Here is a 10559-nt window from a genome sequence, read left to right as displayed (position 1 = left end):
CATCTTTTTCTCACTTTACGTTTTATATGGCATGAAACTTCATTAAAGAAACATCCATCCTTCCAGCAATAAAGAACTAGGTAAAATAACCTTTGAAGTTCATTCCTCCTAATAACACCTCTGTGATTGTGAAGAAGGGTAGGGCCTGCAAGATGTGATTGGATTCAATATTCAGAAAGGACTACAGCAGCAAAAAGGATAAAGCCACTGCTCCACCTTCTGAGGGGGAATGGCCTTCCAGGGAAATAATTTGACTCTGCTTGGAAGTATTTGAGATGCTGTCATAGGTAGTAGGAGAAAAAGGCCAGGCTTGTTTGCTGTAAAGGAATTGCAGCAGAAGCATTTTTGCATAAAAAGGTGTGCAGTAAGGAACAAGATATGCAAAACATTAATTTATTCCAAAAACTAACAGGTGTTGAGAAGGAACATCATTGGTGTAGGTCATGCAGAAGGAAGCTTGCAGGTTTCTGGGGCTTGTAAGCCTCCTTCTGCTGCATCTGATTAGAGACATGACATAACCTGTCAATGCTTTAGGATGCTGTAAAGAGAATCACAGCACATGGAAGAAATAAGCCAAGCCATTGTGTAAAATTCAAAGCATGAAACTGAACTATTTAAAGAATAATCAATCATGTTTGAGTTTGGCCTTGAAGTCTGTCAGAAGATGAAGTTGCCCCAAACATTACCATGCAGATTAGTACTTTTTTTCTTTTAAGAAAACTTTTTCATTTCTTATCTCCTGTATAACCTTCCCCTCGTGAATCCCCACTCCTCAACTGGAACACCTGTAATTAATGTATGACTCTTCAGGTAAAGTATTTTGGGGTATGAGTGTATTAAATTATATAATTAAACATGTATTAATAAATCTAAATAAAAATACCTTAGCTTCTAAAGGAGCTGAAAATATGTATCTGCTGTTCTCTTTATTTTGTTATTTACAAGCTTTTTAGACATGTACTTATGACCTAGAAACCTGTATTTAGTACTGAGAAGGCCTAATTTTACTGACCACAACTTTCTCCAGTTGTGAGTGAATACGAAACCTGAACTTACACATAAAATAATCATCTTGTTGCACAAAAGAATAGGTTAATTTGCAAAGATATTCTTCTTTTCTGCTCAAATCACAAGCATGTAGTTTTTAGAAAAGTTGGAGCATATAGGAGCATGAAAACCTTTCTTGCTGCAGGCAAAATGATTTCATTTTTGGCAGTTTTACAGGAAAGCAAGTCAGTTACATTTTCACCTCAGGTGGTTTGTGGAATCAAAAAGGCAGTTTCTGCAGATGGAAAACTGTCATTACAAGCGGACAAGCTGTTTGCTGGGGGGAAATGCAAATATTTTGCTCTTGTGAATATTGGAGAGAAAATCTGTCCACATACATGAATTCTCAACAGAAGTTGATACTTAATAGAGTTCTACTCGAGTGAAAATGGGGCACCCAGCCTGGTCACTAGCCAATCATGCTTCAGTTATTACACAAAGTTACCATAAATTTCAGTGAGAGGTTGCATATACAAAAATCCCGCAGTACTGACCTAAAATAGAGATTCTATCAGATGGCCTCAAACAGATCTGATGAGGTGACCAGCAGTGCCTCTGGAAATCAACAGTCAACAAGTGAAGTTCGAACACCACATCTCCTAGAGGAAAAGCACTAACTCCCTACACAGCATACTCTGGAATACTTAATTCTTGCTGAGAACTGTCCATTAATTGTGACCACTGAGTTAGAATGAACTATATAGAGGGCACATAGACAGGTGGAGAGATGCTGAAACAACCCAGGTTTCCATCTGAATGCAAAGCCAAAGCTTGGAAATACTACAATCTTTCATCGCTGTGCCTTACAGTGTTACACATCTGTTTTATCAGTTAGACTGAATTCACAGAAGGTGGAAAGTAGTAGAAGCAGAAAATCTTCAGTGTTGTAAATGCATTATTTGAGAAATTTTCAAGAGATTCAGTGCTTCTGCCTAATAATGGATGGTGAGAACACCACTCATTTTTGCTTGCTCTTCATTTTAATATGCAGACAAGGTTTAGCATAACACTCAATCTAACAAGTATTTTGTCATATAATATGGAGGCTAACACAAACATATTTGGAAACTACCTGTTGAAATGGACTGAGTAAAACAATTTCCAGATCAGCAATTGTCTAGACTGAGTCACTATTTCCCCTTTATTCAAGAAACCACATTAATTTCCTGCCATTATGAGATTTAACTGCCTTTTTTCCTACCACCATTAAAATTTCATTTCACAATCAACTCCCCAGGCACTGTTCTCCCTCTAGAAATTTCAAATCCCATTACACATTACTCAAAGGATTCTATATGAAGGCCCAGATCTGTAAAGCTTTAGAGGAACTGGGCTCCAGTTTGGTTTAGGTTCTTATCTGATATCTGAATAAATGCTCATGAGGAAAAAACAGTTCCTGAAGTTTGCTCATTTAAGAGACTCAGCTATGGAGTTTGAGCTATGGAGTTTGCTTTCTTCCAAATGTCAGATCACTTTATTCCAAATCTCATATTTTATCAACTACAGATTTCTCACATTCTAAATTTTCTTTTATAGCTACAACTACATAACACTTCTTAAACATGTATTCTACCACAATAAATACCTGTGTCTGAATAAAAGACATCTTCCTTTTCATAATTGCTCCACTGCAATTTTCACTCTGCCACAGGGCACTCCCAGTAGACTGTTACAGGCACTTTTCATGATCTGCTGGCAGTGCTCTAGAGCTCTTTATCACAAAATCACAGCCGTTTTCATCATCTTTTGGGCAATTTGTAAAATTCTGCAAGCTTACTGTGTGACAATTTAAAATAATGTTTCACAAGATTGATCTATAAAAAGTGAAGAAAGTACAGTATGAGCCCTGAAAAGGTCACAGGGAAGCTTTCCATTAAGCAAATCAATATGGTCACAAACAGATCTTGAAGTCCTATTACCATTTTAATTGGCTAGCATAGCCTTCTCACAATTTCATCTTGATGGTGACATTAATTACAACTGTGAGAATACAAGACTGTGCTAACACGAACTGGAAAATAATTATTACACATTTACTGGCTATCTCCTGCTACCACACAAACATTTCAAAGGTGTTATGTTAAACATCTAATATAATTTCCCACTCAACAAATCCATCTCTTTCTAGGACTTATTTTGATTTTCTGTTCTTCAGAACATGATATCAGAAACATCAAATGAAAGTCCTCCCAGCTTGAGTGAAGAAACAAACAAGCAAACAAAGAAAAACATAAAATAACTAAAGTATCAAGAAGCATTAAGACTGGCTGGCTTAATAGTGATGAACTTCTTGGCCTCCTCCTAGAGAGATTTCAGTCCAGCTGCCCAACAGGTGAGCTGCAGATACTGCTGAGAGGAAGGCTGCCTGTCCCCATGCTTCCTAAAAAACATCAACCTCATGTCTCCCTTTCTGGCTTCTCTTCCATGTATATCTGTTTGTTTTCTTTGGTAAATTTATGTAACAGTCACTCTGTAAAGTTCCTATCATCTTACATCTATTTAATTTAATCTTTAGACTTTACACATTCTTAATGAAGTTCCCTCTCTGTATGTTCCTACTACGTGTCACCAGCTCCCAGTTTTTGACATAAACCATGGCCTCACTGCTTATTCCATCCCAAAGTCCTTGAATGCACCAGAAACTCTGCTTCCTTGCCTGACACTCCTATAACCTCAGTTCAAAGTCCCATACATGGCAAATTAGTTGCTGTTTCTTCTCTCTTCTGCTTGATGACACTATAACTGAGGAGTTACCCCACATATTCTTAGTCCTTGCTTTGGCTCCAGGCCATTCTACATTCAAATCAGACTTGCCATGTTCAGATCCACTCAGCTTGATCACCAGCACGAGTGTTGCTGACAGTATATAAGACATACTCAAGAGCAGCTGGGGAGAGCAATTACAAGATGAGCTTGATTTACTCCATGGGGGTGGCATCTGTGCCATCTAGTCAGGCCCTGGAGGAAGGAGAAGGCAGAACGTGCAGAGTGGGTTTGAGCTTAAATGCACACAGATTGGCACTGCAAACGCCAGGGGCACAGCCTGAGCAGCAAAGCAGGGCCTTTGGAGCTTTCAGTCTGCACCGACACATATGTTAAACTCTGCTTTTTGTAATTGCTTACCATATTGAGGCAGATATTTTCATTAATATGGCATACACCTTTTAAAAAACATTTTCCTAAAAGCACTAAAAAAAATGTTAAAGCTTCCTAAATCATCTTGAAATTATGTTAACTGCTATTTATTTTTTTTTTTTCTAAGGGAGGAATCTTCCTTCATCTACCTTATAAAAACCAGCTGAAACTGTCTGAAATATTTTAGAGAAACAAAAATAGTCTGTAGGAGGATAAGAAAGTACAATGAAAATTCTACCTCACCATGTCAATTTGCACAGTTAGGAGAAGTTTAAAAGGTTCTGAATATACTCCAACAAGAAGCGTGTTCATATATTCACACACAGACACGCACATATGTGTAGCTATATACACAATCTGGTCTTTACCTTAAAATTGAAATAATCATTATCTCTATAGTCTACTTTTACAGCTACAGTATTTGCTTCTGAAATCAAACAATTTAACAACGCTTCAAAAACACTACATTTAGTAATGAAACATGTTGCATTCTTAAACCTGTGTGATGCCTGTAATTGCTACTGGACACTATGAAAACCAACAGATTAAAACCTTGGATCTGTATTCCCTTTGCTGGAGATGGTAAACTATAAATAAACAGAGGAGTTAGAAATTAAAATACAATTTAGAAAGAGAACTGATGACCTGTAGCTGACATTTGAGATTGAAAAAAGTACACAAGATGAAATTATTAAAGAATAACTTTGAAACATGATAAAATGTGCCCAGGTGACACAAACTTCTAGGAACAAGGTGACAGAAAATGCCGCTGGCCTATAACATTGAGAAAGTAATTTTTGTTTATACTCAGAGCTTTGAACCACAAGAACTGAAATAAAGGTTCTACGGTGTTGGAGTATCTCCAGCACGTACCAAATGCAGACTTACCCATAGACAGCAGATATTTTCTATGTGGTGATATCTTAAAAACGTTTAGAAAACAAATACTTTTCTGACAGAATCTGTACTTCTTTCCCCCCCTCCACAAGGCATTGAAGTAAGCCTATCTGTGCTTGCTTAAGGCTCTGTGCCATCCTGCTACAACCAGCAGCGATTTGTTTTGTTGTAAGCAGTGAAAATAGATGTTTGTTTGCACTTGGGAATTGACTGAACTTCCTCTATTGTCAGAGAAGCACTGGCCAATCAGCAGACAAATCTGCTGTTCCAAACCAGGCCAAGCATGGGCACCACCAAGGCACTTTTGGAAAAAAGGAAAAGGTATTTCTCTAGTTAAGATGTACAAAAAGTAAAAGCAGTGTATCTTCTTCCTAACACACAGAATTCTATCTAGACAGAAATCCAGGAGAAGTCAAATTAGTCCCAGTTTTGCTTTGTGAAATATGTCACTATCACACTTAATTTATTTCTGGTTTGGATAGTTTCTGAGACTATTCTCTTATAAACATGGCTACTGGATCATCAATAGTCTGCTCTGGTGAAGCATTTTCTACTTAAGCATTGCTTTATTATTTGAAACCAAACCCACTTAAGCAGATATACTGGTCTGTGGAGTCAATATTTTCAACACAGAACAGGCTAAAAAGGATTTAACTTCACCACCACCCATTTCTATTGCAATGCCATTTTCTAATAAGTACAAGTAGTTTATAGCTAAAACCAAAATCATTTGAGTGAATTAGTCACCAGAGATAGCAGCAAGAACACAGAAGCATACGTTGGCAAAAAGCTAACTAGTTCATTAAAATCCAAAACGCATTCAGAAACCTTTGAAATATTTCATGCATTGCTGAATGCACCTAATACATCGTGACATTAAAGCTAAAAAAAAAAAAAAAAAAAGGTCATTCCAAAGAAAGGAAAAGTAGAAAGAGCAGAAATACCCAGAATAGAATGGCAAAACAAAAAGAGGTACTTGCCGGTCTTAAAATCAGTGCATTTCAAGCTGCATTTCTTTGTTTTTTTCATGGTTTGTTTATAATCATAAAATACTCTTGAAGCAGAAATCAGTGAACGCTCTTCACTACAAACTGATCTAACTTTGGCCAGTTAGGTAAGTCTCTGTTTATAAACATTTTTTCTGTGAATCTTGACAAAAGGACTAGTGCCTGCATGAGAAAACTGAGCTTGACAGACTAACAGTTTGCATTATGTTACGTGTTTATCATCTTCAGGCCACCCCTACCAATTTATTTATGTCTTCAGAAGTCTTTCAAAAGTCTTTTTTTCTTCTACTACATTTACTTGATCATGCTAAGCTGGTTTAACATTCATGGTTAAATTCATTTTCATGCAGAAGTTAATCTTAGAACACTTAATCTGATACAGGCAACAGGGTGGTCTTGCTACATCACCTGCACAACCTTGGGAGCTTTGCTGTATATAAACACTGCAAAACTTCATTGGTGAGATTTTGTGCATAAGGATCAAACCACTGACCATGATACACAGGAAGACTCACTAAAAAATATAAGGTGTCATTTAGATTTCTCCTATGCAATACAGAGGAACTGAGATGAGATTAGATGAATAATCACTGGGATGACATGAAAAACTGAGCCTGCCTTATAAGACATACAGAAGGATAATAAACTATAATATGAATAAGCATGATGGGGCTTAGCCCCGAGGAGAAGGAACAGCCATTTACATTGATGGACCACCCATTTCTTATAGGGAACATTTTGTTCATCCATCCTATGAGCACATGAAAGGCTGAATCAATCAAGCCTAAGCAGAGCTGTATTATTGATCAAACCTCGCTTATGTGCAGAACTCAGCCTGAAGAAATCTGCATGCTTAATGAAGTCTTGCCATAATCCTCCCTCAACAATATTAAAGCCTTATTCTCCTTATTTTTTAATTGAGTTGTACATATGAAATAATCACAAATGCAGCCTGATGCTCCCCTTGTAACAAATTGTACAACTCTAGGCATCTACTTGAGCTGGTACTCTACTACTTCAAATCCAAACAGGGAAATGTTCTGCAAGATTCATTAACAGCTATGTAATCACTGAATTATTGCTGGAGGGAAAAAAAATGTGACTAATTGCAAGACTTCAGATGACTTCCTCTCTCCAAGCCACCTCAGTTTGAAATTAAGTGAGCAGCTATTCTACCATTACACCCTATTTCACATAATGCTGTAACATTTCTGCAAATTATTAGGTGAGCAGATACCTAAAATACAGTAATGGATTTGTTTTCTCTGTGTTAGCAAAGCCATGTAATCTAAGGACACTTACTATGTCCTGACTCAGCACAGCTCGTCTTCAAAGTAGCATTAATTTTAGTAGCATTGCAAGTGTGAAACATTTTATAAATGAATTTAAAAAGACTCATTTCTCAATTAGTTTGTGGAAGGTATCTAAATTGCCTGTCTCTGACCAAAAGGAACTGAGCTTGGTATTTCTTTCAGTTTGGTATTTCTATGAGTTATGCATTTCAGCAGCAGTACATACACAGTCATTTCCTGTAATTACTTCATCTGAAACTGATACTAATCCAATTGAAGTCAATGGAATTATTTCCATTGACTCCTGCTGATATTCGTCTTTAATAACCAGAGATGAACTTTTTCTGTGGCACTCAATGAATAAATTCAAAGAGTAAAATAATCTGCTTTCAGTATGTATTATATTAACAATTTGGCTATGGCTTTCCTCAATGGATTAAAAGCAAACCACTAAATTGCCATAAGACCTAAGAATACTATGTCATGAAGAACCCAAAACAGGATGCAATTTAAGAGACTTCTTCCCCTATAACATTTAGCAAGACTTTTTCTAAGCTCAGGCATTCACATACAACCAGTGTGGCTCCTACAGATAACTGGCGGGGGTGGGGAGGAGGCCATCCTGAAAGGGTAACAAAGGAAGGGCAAGAATTACTGGTAGGAGAGTGTGTTAAAAGTTAACAGAATTAGTGGGTGTCAATCAAGTGTTCATGTTGGAAGAAAACATTACAGTCTTGCAACAAAACACAGAAAACAAATAAGCGTATGGGGAATTAAGATCAGAGCTGTGGATATTGGGAACAGCCCTAGTGTTTAATAGCAGATGAGAAAGCCTGGCTTCTCACATCCCAGGAACTTGTTCCCAAAAGGGTTGTAAGTACAGAGAAAGAGGAACGATGGGTAATAACATATCTGATGGAGAAGACATAAGACAAAATGAAGATCATCTCCTTCCTACACTTATAGAACTCACTGCTCTATCAACCTTACTGGCAAAAGTTACTTAAAATGCAAATGCCTTCCTCCCAACCTTCCCAGCTCAGAAGATTCAAATAAAAATTCATCCAGCCCCAGAGCTGAAAAATGAGCCCATCAGATAAAAGAGCTGCACGTGCACAGTCATGAACAATCATCGTGAAAGAAAGCATCACTGTATAATTTCTCACAGAAGATTTTGTTGCTTTGTATGAAAGAGTAATATGTTAGTAATGTGGGGCAAGAAAAGGTTATCCTAAAGAAAGCATTATTTTCTTACTTACTCAGATTCTGCAAGGAAAAGATGTAAGAGATGGAAAACAAAAGAAAACCCATATCATCAGAAGAACAGAGATGTTGCTGGACTTCTAAAGCACGCTGCTAGAACCCAGAGAGACAGAGGCACAGAGGAGGCAGATAATCATCATATCCACAGTCCTGAAGTGAGAGGGCTTTTATCACCACTTTCTGCATAAAACAATGATGAGAGAAAGCTGAAATGCTCCTACACCCAGGACAAAAATGTACACTGTCTGGATTTTCACATAATCTGACTTGCAAATTGCCCAGAAAAAAAATACAAGCTGGATATTCAATTCCTAAGTTAAATCCAACAAAATGTGCATCTGGGATTGGTTCGTTTTTCTCATTTGCATTCAGTTCTACTCCCATAATGAAGTCGAATAGATAAAGCAATAATGCAAGGAACAAAAATTGTTTTCTGCAGCAATTCTGCAGAGTATTTTCTTTTCTGTTCCCTCCTGGAATAACATAACACATGTGACATATGAAGAATCCTTGCAGAGGCACTTTGGTCTGAATAAATTTGGCTTTTGTAAGAAGGGTAACATCAACACCAATGAAAAGTAGCAGGATCTACTAAAACACAGAGTAACTCTGCCACCTCAATGGAAAAAGACTGTACCCCAAAAAAACAATGTTCACAATTACAAAGTAAAAATTTTGTCTTTTAGAAAATTACACACTATTTTCTGATTGTTGTAAAAGACAGGATGGCACAAGTAAGCAAAGAGCCAGACTGAATTCTTTATACCCCTACCTACATTGGCAAATAATTCCTGGTTCGTGGACTGCATGTCAGCCGTTCATTATTCAGAAGCATCTGGGGTTCAAATGCAAGCCTTTTCTAAATATTTCCAAACTCAAGAATCACAGTCTGCTTCTGGATTTTCATTTTCAGGGTAACATCTCTGCATCAGATTCCTTGTATAAATAATTGTGTTTATTAATTAAAATTCTTTTATAAGAATTTTGTTTGAATGTTTGCTAAACTTATGTTTCCATGGACATCCATTGGTACTGACCAAATACTGATCGAAAACATTTATGAAGAGCTATTGCAGAAACAAGTCGGTGAAGTCAAAAGCAATACCATAGTGCAGTTCAAGTGAATATTCATGGGAAAAAGCTTAGCAGGATTGGCAATTTCATTTAAAGCCTCGATCCTGCAAGATTAAAGGTAATGGGATCTTTGTCATTGACTTTCAATGAACAATGGAATGAGCCCCAAGGTAGCACCTATCAGAAAGGGCAGCTGCTTAAAAATTTTATAGCACTTCTACTTGAGAGCAATAAGAACAAAACACAAGTTCCAGACATAGACACACAGAGATGCAGATGTACGTGTATGCACTCATAGCTTTAATTTTCTCAGACTTCTGTAGCTTCTGCTATCTATAGATTCAACCACTTGTTTGGGAAGCACACCTAGAATTCTCAACTAGTAAACTGTCAACCTCAAGAAGTGCTGCTTTGGTGCTAGGGATGCCCAAGACACAAAGAGCACAGTAACCCTATTTGATAGAGCAAATTCTCAGCCATAAAACTCTTTTTATCAACATAGTCACCATCATTAGCTATATATTTTCACCATTCATGAAAAGAGCATACGTGCCATGCTCACATGGAGGTGACCGAGTGCTGATGTCACCACTGCTGAAACATACAATCCATTGCTTCACCATGCTCACATCCATTAGTTGGTCACCCTCAGTGTTCAATAGGCATCAATTAATGTCAATAGGTGCCATTATTTTGTTTTATTTTTTACACAGAGGAACTCAGTTTCATACCTTTGCTTCATACACACCTCCATGTCAGACACCATCTGTCAGACTGCCCCTCTTCTGCCATCTGTTGCATGGCAACAAAACATAATGGAATACTGGCAGGAAGATTCAACCCC

The 10559-nt window shown here is 37.4% G+C and overlaps 1 long non-coding RNA gene across 1 annotated transcript in view; it reads left to right on the top strand.

Moving 5' to 3' along the window:
• LOC107315658 overlaps window positions 1–9472 on the top strand; it is a 17250-nt gene extending 7778 nt beyond the window's left edge. Inside the window, exons 2-3 of the long non-coding RNA XR_001556003.2 lie at window positions 3203–3379; window positions 8642–9472. This is a non-coding gene — a long non-coding RNA (uncharacterized LOC107315658). The remainder of the gene's footprint in view (window positions 1–3202; window positions 3380–8641) is intronic.
• The last annotated feature ends 1087 nt before the right edge of the window (window positions 9473–10559 follow it).

The sequence above is a fragment of the Coturnix japonica genome, chromosome 6 (assembly GCF_001577835.2).
Source record: "Coturnix japonica isolate 7356 chromosome 6, Coturnix japonica 2.1, whole genome shotgun sequence".
In the NCBI taxonomy this organism is placed as follows: Eukaryota; Metazoa; Chordata; class Aves; order Galliformes; family Phasianidae; genus Coturnix; species Coturnix japonica.
This window is presented reverse-complemented; position numbering and strand designations above follow the sequence as displayed.